Here is a 14705-nt window from a genome sequence, read left to right as displayed (position 1 = left end):
GCAATAATATGAATGTTAATTAAAGAAGACGAAATAATAAGAAGAGAATATATATATTTAAATATATACTCCCATAGGCTCATGAATAAAAATCAAAGCTAGTTTTAACCAAACTCCAATCACCAAGTCAGTAATAACTTTTTTTTTATTCATTGAACTTCTGACAGATTTGCATCTCCGTTTACCCAACTGAAAATCAGAGACCTCAAAGAGAGAGAAGACAGAGAGCGGAGGAGTGTCCATTGTGGGACAAGAGACGGCGAGTCCACAGGGAAAACTGACAGAAATGCAAAGATGACTCGTGGTTGCACTGTGAGAAGGAATCGGGAATTTTGATCTATGTGTGTGTGTGTTGAGTGACAAGATTATTTGTGTCTCCACGCCAGTGCTGGGGGAGACAGCAGCGTTTGCCCTTGTGACGAGGCCGTGGAGATTGGTGTGAAGTGAGGAGCCAGTTCGGATCTCGCGTAGCAACACTGTGCATGTCACATTGGATCTGAGGGCACTGGGTTAAAGGGGAAACAGCGGGGCCATCACATTTATCAGCCCCTCCGTTCTGCTGATGATGGGTGGAGGACGAGTCCAGCATAGCGGCTCTGTCCACTAAGACGAGCGAGGGGTAACCATCACAAGAAGACCACCTCCACAGCATGAACGAGGACAAAGTAAAACTTACTACTTAATTTTCTCCAATTGATTCAACTTTATACATATAATTTCTTTCTTTAAATTCAGCTGACAATATACATGAGATAGAGCCTCTCGTATAAAGTGCCTCTCTGCAACCAGTCGTATCATTATACAGACTGCTTATGTGCATTTCCAGTAATGAGTGGTGTAGTGCTGCCTGGAGAAGGGAGTGTGCTGTTAATTTATGCCCCCAATTGTTTTTTAAATGGCCCATTCAGCGAACGATAAATGCCCCGTGTTATCGGCGGTGACATGTAAGGCTACTCTTGCATATTTAGTTCACCCAAATATGTGCCTGTAGTGTTTGCACATTGTCACGTAACCTTTGCTGCTGGCCCACAGGCTACAGAGTGAGGCAACAACACAATTAGGAATTTTATGTGAACAATTCTTTATCCTCACATGACAACTGAACAACTATTCACTCACCTTGTAAAGCTATGGGCCAGTAGTTGATTTGAAAAATATCTCGTGGAGCTAATACACAACAGTTCCCATTGCGCAGATTGTGCCACAGTTACATAAAATAAATATAACAAGAAGCAGTTGCATGAATGTAAGATAAATTCAAGATTAGGCTAACGTGGTGTTTCACTTTATTTTCAACATCCTTGACACAGCAGATTTTCAAAATATTAATATTTTAGACATCATTTTTGAAAAAAATATTTCAAAACTGAGATAGTTTTGCAAATCAGTTTCAGGGAGGCAGTGATGTCAAGCTGCTGGGAACAGATTACTGGGTGTACTTTTAAGCACAGAGCATCCCGAGAAATGGTTCTTCCTAAAAGTGAAAATTCAGTCATAATGTGTTCAACTGGAAAAAAAATTTATATATATATATGCCCTCAAAGCGAAGTTAAGCTCAGAGGATCTATAAAGTTAATGAGTTAGTTAATTTCCTTCATTATGTATTCCAAAGGGGATAACTTTCTCCTGATATTGCTGCCTGATCACTCCTCATGCCTAAATCAAATCAACAACAATAACGATTACTAGACGATTAGAGGCTGAGTAGCAAGGCTCATGCTTTGCCCATCCTACAGAAACATTGTCGTAAGACCATTTTGCTTGCTTTTAAAAGTATTAAAAATGGATAATATTGCATGCAAATAAGTTTTGTACCTAGATATTTAACTGTGGTGTACAAGATTCCTGCGGCAGAAAAGCGTAAAGGGAAGTTGCATCAGTAACAATGCACGGCCACGGCATATACTTTAACTAGAAGATAATGAGAGTTGACCAAAATAAGGCCGCAGAGAGAACAAATGCGCATCTACGGTGCTTATTTTGGGCTTAAGATTCAAGGGTGCAAGAGCGGGAAATTATGACGCAATAATCTGCAAGCTCACAGCTGTCAATCATTCCTCTGACAGAGAGAAACGGAGATGCAGTTAGAGAGAGAAAGGCGGCAAGATGGAGAGGAGCTGATCAAAAAGGCGCAGTGGAAGAGGAGAGAGGGCGGAGGGAGGGCACAGAGGAGAGGCGAGGAGAGGAGAGAGGAGAGCGCATCAGTTGTAGTGCTGACTATTCAGATATGTTCAGTGGAAAGTAATAGAATGTGAGGGTCTGAAATGAGGCAATAGGCCCTGCTGTAATGCAATTGCGTGCTGGTGAATGGAAACCACTGCCTCGCCGCTGCTGGTGCCATTGATCAGGGCTTCAGGACTTGGAGAACACTCTGATGATATTAAGGCTCTCTGACGCATACGCTGGAAACGCTTGCTATCTTTCTTCATGTAAACACTTTTGTCTCATTGATGAAACTGTCCTCTGTTGTGTCTGCTTCTTTCGCTGCTGGCTGCGTCCTTCTCTGTGATTAAAGCAAAGACGTGATTGAATGAACCCCGCTCTTGCGGGAGGGCTAATACAAATGTAAGTATTCATGTTTGTTAGAAAAACCTGTGGTGACGCTTTCCCCTCGTCCATCATTTGATGACTTCAGAGCCACGACCCAGATGGGGGCACATGAGATATTCGGCTGTGCCCGACAAACTTCCGAGAAACCCTGGAGATTTAATTAATCTTCATTTCTCTCCTGCTGGTTTGTGCCGTGTCCTCATCTCTTATCTGCTGCATCACCCCCCTCTCTCTCTCTCTCCCTCTCTCTCCTTCCCCGAAACGAAGCCTCATGTGGAAAAACCTCCCGCTGAGTGAGGTTGACACATTGTTCGTGTTTGTGTAAAAAAGAACCAGCCTGCGTGCATGCATGAGCAAAGGGGTGGAATCACATCACCGACGTGGTGAACATGAGCCATGACTGTGAAGGAGTCATTTGAACTGCTGCTCTGGCAGAATTACAATCCTGGAGACAATTCAAGAACGCGAGGACTTTGTGTGCTCAGAACAGGACAGAAACCAAACCTGGGAGGAAGTTAATAGTCCTTGCTAACATAAATAGCACATGTCATCTGAGCGCAAGTGTTTAGTCACAACATTAGTATGCATGTAGCTCTGTGCTTCCTACCGTGTTTCCTCTGAGGATGAGCACAGAGCAAGACGCCAGAGAGGGAACTTCTCCTTCTGACACCAAACTCCAAACCGTGCTTCCTTGACCTTTCACCTGCAGTTTTCTCACCACCACCTGGAAAAAATAAAACATCAAAAGAATATGTTTTGGTGGCTCCGCTCCTGCATGTGCTTCTCCTGTGGCTTCTCCGGCCTGTCGTTGTCATCTCTAGCGTGGAATCAGACGGAATAAATGAACAGTCAACAGAAGATTCATGAAAAGCTTGGCTGCTGGAGAGCTCCAGGGGCCCAGGGCTCAGCACAGACCTCAAGAAACGGTGAAAGAGAGCAACAAACTTCTCCATATATACTGTCTCATTACATCACCGTGGTAGCACGAAGGCTGTGGGCTTCGATTTCCTGAAGGAAACTGCAGAAAGCAAATAAGGCAGTGGTTGCTTTGGTGCACTGTAGTAATATTTCCTGTTAACCGCTACTTTGACACTAACAGCAGTCTACTGATGTTGAGATGAAGGTGCAGACAGGGATACAGGCTACAGCGTTCAAATCCACTGGCGCAGGTGGTTTGACTCTGGTCTGAATCCTTTTCTGGGTGGCGTCTCCTCTTTCTCACCCCTTCACAAAATAAAGGAACAAATAATAAAGGTAAAGACGGGGACAATCACACCAACAGTGACAGTATAATTCTAAAGTAAATGTCTGTCCACTCTCCCATCAACCTCCTGAGCGGTTTAAAGGGCCAACTTAGAAGTAAAAAACTCTGACCTTAGATTGAGATACGAGAAATCAGGGACTCTTCTATGATTATTTGCAGAGGGACAAGTGTGGAGCAGGAATCAAAGCTAGTTTGCAACACCCGTCCCGAAGGGCTTTTAAACTAAAACTAAAATATGCATAAGAAACCCTAAAAAGAAAGATTCCTTCTCCAAATGAGGAATTATATAAGGTCTGCACAGTTTTCACTATCTTTTCCTCATGTCAGCCAAAAAACCTGACAGAAATTTAACTCACTAAGCCCCCGAGCAGCCTGATTATAATGAGTTTTAAGATGATCAAATTAATTAAAGGATCCAAACCTAACATACCTAATTTCAGCAATGCAGCAATAGCAATGGCAAATTTTAATTGCTCGATTGAGGTTTGATTGTTGTGGGTGCTGCTTGTGGCCGAGCTTAAGGTTATAGAATGCGTAACACTGTTTGACAGCATGAGTGACAGCAGATGCCAGACTGAGCTGCAGCAGGAAACTGTGATAACAAAAAGACCTTTTTCCACTGCAGGAACTTGTTGGTTGGTCAGTGCCTTTGTGAGAGATCTGACTACAGGAACCAAACATGTAGGACCACTCTGAGGGACGTATGCAGGAGAAAACCAAAGTCTGAGGTGGTTTTTTTCTGACAGAAAAACTGCTGGGCAGGGCGAGTTTTTGGCACATCTGGAACTGATGTTGCAGACAAGGGCTATGAGGACAAGGGTATCCATTCCTGGAAATGTTTACAGCACCTTGCGCCCAGCTTGAGTTCCTGCTGTGAAAAAAGGTCTAAACAAGCAGCTTACAACAATCATCACAACCCTGGCCGTTTTTTTCCACTATTGGTGCAACAAAACACACCACACTACGGGTTGTACGAACAGTCGACTAGTCACTTTACTGCTGTGCCATGACGTTTTAAGAAGGAAGCCGACTAGTCGCCGATCACGTGACAATAACAACACGGATGCCTCCGAAAAGACAGGTGAGGAGTCCAGTGGGTCATTGCAGCAAACTAGCAGAGGTTCATCAAGTGTGTGGAAATAATACACTTAAGATGACATGCAGAGTTATGTAAGTGAGTACTGAAATACAACAAATGTACTACTGCAATGCACACTCATCTGAAAAGGCATCCACTAACGCTAGCAGAAGAACGGTCCGAATCATTTCAGCGGCAGTCAATTAACAACTTAACTAAACATCCTGCGGTAACAGAGAAAACGAGGCTGCAAATCAACAATTTGCTGGTAAATTTCATTGTGTAAAGTTATTAGACCTTTAGCTGCTATACACGGAAAAGGTTTCGGAGATATACCAGATTTGTTTTTAGCCCAGCTACATTATCCTATCTTACAACACGCTGTGAAGTACTGTTAAACGTTATTGGCAGTGCAGATTTATAGAGACAATACATATCTGCAGCTCACAGTATTAATAAGTTCATGTGTTTATGTTCAGTTCTGTTGTGTTCTATTAGTTGACATTGATGCTGTGGTTGTAGGTTGTGGACCTGGGCTACGATGACAGTACCTGGTGTTCTCTCCGGGTACTAAGGCTTCCTCCCGCTGTTCAAAGACATGCTTGTTAGGTTTATTTGTGATTCTAAATTGGCCGTAGGTGTGAGTGTGAATGGTTGTCTGTCTCTCTGTGTTAGCCCTGCGATAGACTGGCGACCTGTCCAGGGTGTACCCTGCCTCTCGCCCAGTGACAGCTGGGATAGGCTCCAGCAGAACCCTTCACAGGAACAAGGGGTTACAGAAGATGAAGAAGAAGAAGAAGAAAAGCCTCCGTAGCTTCCTTTGTGTGAGATGCTACAACATGTATTCAGGTTAAGAATACAGATTTGATTGTTGCAAAGCATTACTTTCTACTGTTTTTATGTATGGCGTCATCGACTAGTCGACGTCGACTTGAATTTCACCACATATTAGTCGGCTTTAAAAAATCCAAAGTCATTCCACCCCTACACCGTGCTAGTATCTAAACAGTGACATTTGGTAATAAGTTAACATGCAGAGCAGCTAATTGGCAATACAACCTGCAGACTAATATGAATGGTACAGTTTTCCTTCCTGAATGTTTATATGATGGCTCATTTCATGAAGCAGGACAGGATGTGTGTTTTACGCTATATAAGACAGAATTTTCTAGCAGGAAAGCTTATGTGAGCTGTGTGGATGGCTGCCGTCCTGGCTCCGTGACCTGTCTGTCTGTTCTGACTTTACTGCTTCGTGAAAATAATGAGGCAATTTGAAGAGTGAGGAAAAGAAAAGTTAGGGACAACAGGTGGAGAGAGAGGCCAAACATCTCGCCACTATTTGCTGATATATTTGTTGACTCTGTTCTCTTCGTTCAACCCCATGCTCTCCTCTCCTCTCCTCTCCTCTCCTCTCATCCCCTCTGTCTACCCCACTCTGAACCCTACGATCAAAGTTCGACCCCTGGAGTCTAATCCACAGCCACACAGGCCCTGGATGAGCCACACACACACACACACACTCAGACACACAGAGCGTGAAAAACCAGATCAACACACTGAGCTCCAGTCGGTTTCTTCTGAAGATTCGCTGGGCTTAATGAAGCACAGTCAGCGCACTAAATCACTCACACACATGCACGCTCGTGTGCGGTGCAGCTGGATCTTTGAGAGTAATTAGAGCAGATCTGGTGAGCAAAGCCACAGTAATGGGAAGGTGTCATGACAGAGATTTAAGGGAACGAGAGAATCGTGGAGACACACACAGACGAGAAGAGAAGTCGGGGTGGTGACATGGCTGTTTGATATCTTGACTTTGAAAGTGCAAGTGTAAAACCACCCAGACGCAGTCACTTAGAACACCAGCTCAATTTCAAAGCTTCAGGAGTGACAACAATTTATCTTGGTTAAATACAGCATAGTATATACACTGATCAAGCATAACATTATGGCCACTGACAGGAGAAGTAAATAACACTGACCATTTTGTGGCAATACAATGTTCTGCTGGGAGACGATTGGACCTGGCATTCGTGTGGATATTACTTAGGCATGTACCACCCACCTAGACCAGACCAGGCACCCTCACCCCATAGTAATGACACTTCTTGATGGCAGCAGCCATCCCCAGCAGGATGCAGCCTGACACAGGCACACACAAAAACAGAAACAACTCCAAATTCACTAGATCCCAAACTGATCAAGTATCTGTGGGATTGTCCACAGAGGTCCCTCCCCTAAACCAGACACCACAGGACACCCTCAGAAGGCCCATGTCCATTCTCTGATGAGTCACAGCTATTCTGGAGGCACAAGGAAGACCCAATATTAGTCATAATGTTATGCCTGATCGGTGTATATAATTTTCTTAATCCACTTTTATTGAACATCTTGGTCCTTTTTTCAAAGTTGAAGTTTGCTACTACAGTTGGAGCAGTTGGGAATTGCACACGTCCTTCCTGATTTCCCAGATAAATGTGAAGGTTCAACACGTTCATTCATGAAAGGCAGACTCCAGCACATTACTGGTGACTTGTTTCCTTCTGGTTCTTCCTCAGATTAGTTCACAGGTTCACTGTGTCTTATGTCACATGAATCTTGACTCAATATCCACTTCTGTGCGGTGAACATTGTTAAATGTCATCCCATTTAAGTTCATTCAAATAACCAGATTCTGAACCAGTTAACGAGCTACTTGTGCTAATGTGATTCGGTTGTTTGGGCGCACCAGAGAAAATAGAACCTTTAATATTTTAATCTCGCTTTCATCCGTGCATAAAAGTGTTGACACATAATATTTCCTAACATGCAAACCCACCGTCGGTTAGCGAGCAATTATAAGCAAGTCTTTCTGATGGCGGAGCCTCTGAATAAATCAAGACAGCGTTGGGTTTACACTCGTGTTTTGTTATTGTTAATTTTGTTCTCACTTCATTCAGTATTTGTGAAGTGATGTGCGAAAAATCAACAATTATGAAGTCCCAAGTAAACTTGTTACAAACGAATCAATGCAACATGTCGTTTCAGTAATTGTGTTCTGCTCATCAGCCGCCCACTTATTACTGCATGAAAAGGGGCCATCAGTCTCACGCTATTGTGTTTCACGGAGCAATTCAAACACATTCAATAACCATCACAAAGGTTGTCTTTGAAAGGTTTGACAGGCTGAATTCACCGTGATTGGATTTCTGAACATCTCTGAAATAGAGGAATCTGATTACTTTTCAGAGGCAAAAGAAATTGCTGTTTGGCGTGAGGAGGAGACGGACTTATTGCCCGAGTTGGTCTGAATCCAATAGAAAGGCTACAATGAACTCAAATAAATGCTGCAGACCTCTTCAGGGTGAAAATGAATAGAGATGAGAGGAGCTTACGGTGAAACCTTGAAAGCACTATGAGATGACAGCCTCCTCTTCAGTCCTCATCTCACACTGTACGTCCTCCTACTAATATCTGAGTAGTTTATTCAGCCCACTAAGAGCTACAGAATGATAGAGGAGAAGTCATAATTAATGCAAGAACACATTAAGCTGGTCTCAAAGTATCATAACACGTCACGACATCCCAGAGATCTGACAAATTAAATCAGGTCCCACTAAAGGTGAGACAGGTACTCCTGGGACATGACTTCCTGTCTATCTCCCTTTTTTATCTAAAACTCCTGCAGCATAACAACAGCTGACAGAAGACTGTCTAACAAGGCTGCTCGTGTATTACACTGACCACTTTTTTCTCTGACCGATCACAACCAATTATATCTCCCCCACAACATTCTGTCAACCTAAGCCCTTTAATGTTGTTTTTAAAGCCATTTTTGGCACCAACTACGCGCTTGTCTCCTGCGCCGCACCTCAAATAAGTTCCCTTTCTGAAAGTGACAACGCCTGCGGGGAGCTGTGTTCAGACATATTTGCGTTTGTAGCGTTTGAATTAGCCCCTTTGAAGAGAGTAATCTGAATGCAAAGTGATGGGGAGGGAGACGTCGGTAAAGGTGCAGCGTTTTTATCTGCCACACACGTTCTTTGTGTCCTCGCCTCGGATCAGGGAGGTTTAAAGGGCTGCAGGGGTCTTTTTCCATTAAGGATCTCATTCGTTTTAGACCTCTGTCACGTCCTCCCTGGGAGCTACAGACAGACTTCAAAGGTGTATGTGGAAACCCTTTAACTGGGTCCTAATCTCGGGTCTCCATCCTTTCGAGTGCTGGGTTAGCACGTCATGCAGAACGCGCGCACACACAAAGCTTTGGCTCTTGTTCTAGTTTATGAAATTAGAGGATGGTTTGCAGGTTTGCATTTTTATGTAACTGCCACCTTGTGTTGAATAGCTAAGAGAATATACACTGATCAGGCATAACATTATGACCACCATCCTAATATTGTGTAGGTCTCCCTTGTGCCTCCAAAACAGTTGTGACTCATCAGAGAATGGACATGGGCCTTCTGAGGGTGTCATGTGGTGTCTGACAACACACTGTTGTTAGTGGGGGCCTTTGGGTCCTATGGGTTCACGGGAGGGGCCTCTGTGGATCATTCTACATATACGTGATCAGTTTGGGATCTAGGGGATTGGAGGCCAGGTCAACACCTTGTGCTGTTTTTCATGTTTTTTTGGGTTGTTCCCGCGTGTGCCTGTGTCAAGGTGAGAAGGCATGAGGGGGCAAAAGCCTTGTTCTTCCTTTGGCAATCAGAAAAACATTTTTATAAAACACTCCTCAACGCCCTTTGTAGCTAAATTCAGACATTTATTGCGGCAAACCCTTAAACAGAGTGGCCGGACAGATAAAATTATCTCTGTGCTGCTCGTCTCATATTAGGATTTCCGGGTCTCTAAAGGCAAAACCAGTGATGTAATTGATGGCAATAATTCAGCAACAGCAGCAACCACATGGCTGTGAACATAACGGCTATATCATGATGAACAACATAAACAGATGTTAGCAGCTATCGTGTGTGAGCAGAAGTAACGTCACAGACCACAACCCAACAGTGAGTGCAGGTCAGGAAACCACAAGGATGTGCGCAAGTGTTTATCAGATAAAGACAACTTGTTTGTTGTTGGCAAATACGCATTGCACAGACTGAGGTAATATTGAGATGATTAGCTCATGGTAATATAAAGTCCAGGTGTCTATAAAGGGAAAGTTTTCAGTGCAGAGTTCAGTTTTCTAATGGCTCGGGGGTAAAATCTGTCCTGGTAGGAGTCCTTTCAAATGCTGGAAGCATCCTACAGGCATCAAGACATGTAGATGTTATCCAGTGTGTTAGCAATTACCTCTGCAGTTGCTGTGACCCTTTACAGGGCCGTCTTACTTGCTGCCCAACTGTTGCCGTGCCACCCGTGGATCCTATGGGTGAGGACGCCTTCAACGGAGCAGTGGTAGAAAGACACCAGCAGCCATTGTGACTGGTTGACCTCCCTGAGACCTTTTCAGAAAGTTCAAGTGGTGGAAATGTCTGTTGGACAATAAGAAATCAGAACACTCTGGTCTTTCTCTGCAGATGGGCTCGCAATACAGACATAGCACCAAGAAGTGAGAGTGGCTAATGAGCAAAGAATGCACACTGTGGATCTGTTTTTCACTTGTTATCTAGTGGAGGCCACATCGTTGACCCCGTTCAGCTATCTGTCTAGCCCCCAGACATACGCCCTGAAAGAGCACATGGCTAATGGAGCACCTTCTTCTTCCTGAAGTCGATCCCACTAGAGCAACGGCAAATCATATAACAGTCGCTGACATATTTCAGTCTTGACTAACATATGCCGCCAGCATGCTAGCAGCATGGCTAAGAGCTACAAAAACACACTCCGGGCTATGTTTACACGCCAACTCTGGGTTGATGCTCACTATTACTCCCTACAGCACAATACGCAAATCTCTGCACAGCAGCAGCAGCGCTTGCACGGGAACAAAGCTGGAGGTTGAGTCGAGTCTGCAAATAAGCATTGTAGCGCAACAGACAATGGAGAGTGACCATAATATACCCCTGAAACCACATTAAACCCCTCCCCTTTTCCTTTTTTTACCTGCTTACTTTTATCTTTACTTTAATGATTTATTTTTATGGCTCAGGACTACTACTAGAGAGACTATATTGTAAGTTGATAGTAATATCAACTGATCTTTGTTCTTCTTTTATATTCCTCTTGCTTTAATGTCTGTCCTTGTGTAATGTACGTCTGACTTTGATGTTTAGACCAATATGCAGGTGTTTAAATGTGCTCATAAATATCTTCAGTATGGGTTCCATGCGTCGCCTGATGGTGTATTGGCTGGAAATGTTTTAGTGGTAGACAGGGAATCAATGCAAACCAAAAGAAAAAAAGGAGTCTTAGGAGCTGCTTTTTATTCCTTTGCCATAAAAATATATAGCAAAAAAAAGAAGCAATGAAAATGAGCCACTCCACTATATCACCTGTGTCTGCCAGTAAGCACTTTCAGTTTCATCTATTCAGCACCACTTCTCCCTTTGAAAAAGACCTAAATCATCGCATCCACTGAAGCACTGCAGAGCTGTATTCTACTTCACGTTTGGCGAATTTGTGCCATTTTGTTTCTGGTTTCTGAAAGGAGGCATCCGCATATGTAGCTGCGTGCATTTAATGTTACAAAGCGTCTCCGTCCCCGGGGTCGTGTCGAGCTGTGAAAGACTCCAAAATCCGAAAAGGTCGCTGAACAAACTGCTGTCCTGTCCTATGCCGTGTTCTGTCACACGTTTAACAGATATCACCCATCCTTCGTGGAAAAAAACAAAGGTTGAGGAGAGCTCTCTGCAGGGCATTAGCTGCATGATTATACGCCTGTGCAGCCATGCACGTCGCTACATGCGTGCAAAAAGAAAAGAAAAGCATACATGCATGTATGTGAGCAAGCCTGCACGGCACTGTCTTCATTAAGTCGAGGTTAATCTGGGTATACTGTCGATGGCTCAGAGGTCTGTTTTGAACTGAATTATTCAGATGTGCTCTCCCTCTTAGTTCCAATCCAGTGGTACATGTTAATATGAAATTAGTCCCACTTTACCCTGCTGATCTTTATATGCGCACCCGGTTATTAGACATCACAATAAACCGGCAACCAGACCTCTGCATAAATCACGTTAGCATGATGCCAAGTCGTGCAAAGTCAATGGGATGTGAGCGTTTTGTCCTGTTTGTACTGATTGTGCAAGCAATGCTGCATTGGCAATATTTGCACACAGCGAAATATTTAAACTATTTATATTTCATGGTGGAAATTACCACAAAAACAAGTTAAGTTATCTGCATCAAGCTAAAATAACACAAGCTGCTATTTTACTGCGACCAAGTCACGGATGCTTAATAAATACTTACATAGGATGTGTTTGCACAGCATTTTTCCAACTTATTAAGTTAATATAAGTTAAGGAACAAGACCTCGTGTGCTGAGACATAATGGCCTTTCTAAGTGAAGTCATAAATGTAAAGGCTGCTCCTTCATGTGTTTTGTCGTGGCAACTGAAAATCAGTCGCTTGTCTAGTGCAGATGAGAGTTGGTCGAAATACCAAGTTATAACACAATATTTATTTTCTAGAAAACCTTTATTGCTTGCAAGCAAGAGCCACTCATCGGCAACAGATGATGACTGCAGAGAGGCAGTCTCTCCTCAGCTTTTATACTAGCCTAAACAATGTTCATATCTGTAGTCACATCATAAGATTGACTTGACACAACTCATTGTACTAACATCTCAACATACATCTCATGACACACATAACACTTCTCCTTCACTTTAACCATCATCGTGTGATATACAGTGACCTTTTTCCAGAACACATGTACACAGAAGAGGTACTTCAAATACCCCTTCAGGGTGAACTCCTTAAAGTGAGTTCCTTATGTTAATTCTCACAACATATTATACAATGGAGCAGACAACAACATATCCATTCATACCTTGCAACAGAGGCGATTGCTCTAAGACTACAGGGGAAGCTCAGCCTCCCCTAAAATATCACTGGCAATTTCGTCAAAATACTACGAATTTACGTTACTACTCAAACTAAAATGTGCTAGAACATGATCGACTTCATGGCTACTTCTTATAATAACACAATCGTTAATAAGTTTTAGCCGTTCGTCTATCGTGATTTTTTTTCTCATATCACGGTCCGTTTAAAACCCATTGAGGCTCGGCTTCAATGGACTTTCAATGGGGCTTCAGAATGGGCCGATCTCAGGGCAAAAAAGCTCGACATTTATTGGACAAACGCTCCAAAATCGTCACTTCCAGGGAAGCCGGGCGTCTCAGGGAGTGAATGGGCAGTGGGATGTACCAGGACGCCGAGCTTCTGTATGATGATTGGATGAACTGTTAACGTGGCTGGAACTCGTCCTGATTGACAGCGCTTTAAGCCTATACCAGACTATACTTCTGCATCGAAGGATTTTGGGTCAGTCCCATGCGGATATTTGGCGAGTGAAGTTACAGTAATACCATAGGGTTAATACTAAGCTACTGCTAATTATCTGTTGCGATATATCGCACTATTTCCATCTGTCAAAATAAAATCGTGAATATATAGCATTATTGAGTTTGCTACTTGTTTTCATTTCAGTTTTAAAAAGTTCGTTTATTTGCAATTGTAGGGGGTAAACTAGCCAGCCAGCTAGCTAGCTGCACCCACTGTAGTTTAAAAGTTGATAGCTTAAAAGTTGAATGAAGTTTCTACGTTAAACGATTCAAGCTGAATTAATTAAATTAATTTTGGTTAGAAGAATGATAATAATAATACGAAGAACACTTCTGATAACAGTAGAGTGCATTTTCATGCACTGTAATTAACTAATAATAACTATAAACATAGGCCTATACAATATAAGGAGAATTAATTAGTAACCCTGTTAAATTTAATGATGTAATATTTGGCCAATTTTACAAAACTGGGCTTCCCCTATTTGAAAGACCAGCAGCCGCCACTGCCTTGCAACCACATGATTATACATAAGGCAGAGCTTCTGACCAAACCACAAGCTTCCACCCTACATACAATCTAATGTTGCATCCACATATGTTAGGTTTCATATATAATATTAAAATAATAAGGGACATTCAAGAATTTTCCTCACAGTTTATATATATAATCAATGCAGATATCACCTGTGCTACCAGCATGGCATCCAAACCAAATTAGTTTACTGGTGTGCAATGTATTTTCTTTTGCATTTGTTTTGTCTTATCAAACCATTGGATACGACAACCACCAGCAGCGAGGGTGCTGAGAGCCCAAATGCTCTGGCAGGTGTTTCTACACGGCACCAAAAAAGGGAAAATAAAAGGTGAGAAATAATATAAAAAATGTGACGTCCATGAGAAAACCACCCCTTTCATTTCACATAGGCGTTTTAGGTTTGACTCCCAGTCTCCTGGTTGTTCAAAAACTTCTGATAATACATGTTTGCATTCTAATTATAATTTAAAAACCAGGAAACTAGGACAGTCGAGATTTGAGGATCTTCTACGTCAAGCTTTTACAATTTTGTTCTCTGAAAATAACAACCCAAAGATCTCTGAAAATTGACGGAGAATAAATGAGGGACAGGATTATCTGAGACATTACCATACATATTAAAGTATGAGGAGGCTGCTTATAAAATCTGTTCCCTGAACAGTCCGGGCTCCAGGTGAGGACAATGCATCATGATATGATGTGAAATAAAGTTGGCTCTGTAAGTGTTTCTCCACGGCACAGAAGAGCCCCGAAGGCAGCAAAGCATGAAGGCAAACAGAAAGGTCTCAGGTGTGGAAAGCAGTTTGACCTTGTGCAAACAATTTCATGGCACCGGGGTGGGAGTCC

This window comes from Chelon labrosus (assembly GCF_963514085.1).
Source record: "Chelon labrosus genome assembly, chromosome: 15".
In the NCBI taxonomy this organism is placed as follows: Eukaryota; Metazoa; Chordata; class Actinopteri; order Mugiliformes; family Mugilidae; genus Chelon; species Chelon labrosus.
Note: the sequence above shows the minus strand (reverse complement) of the source record.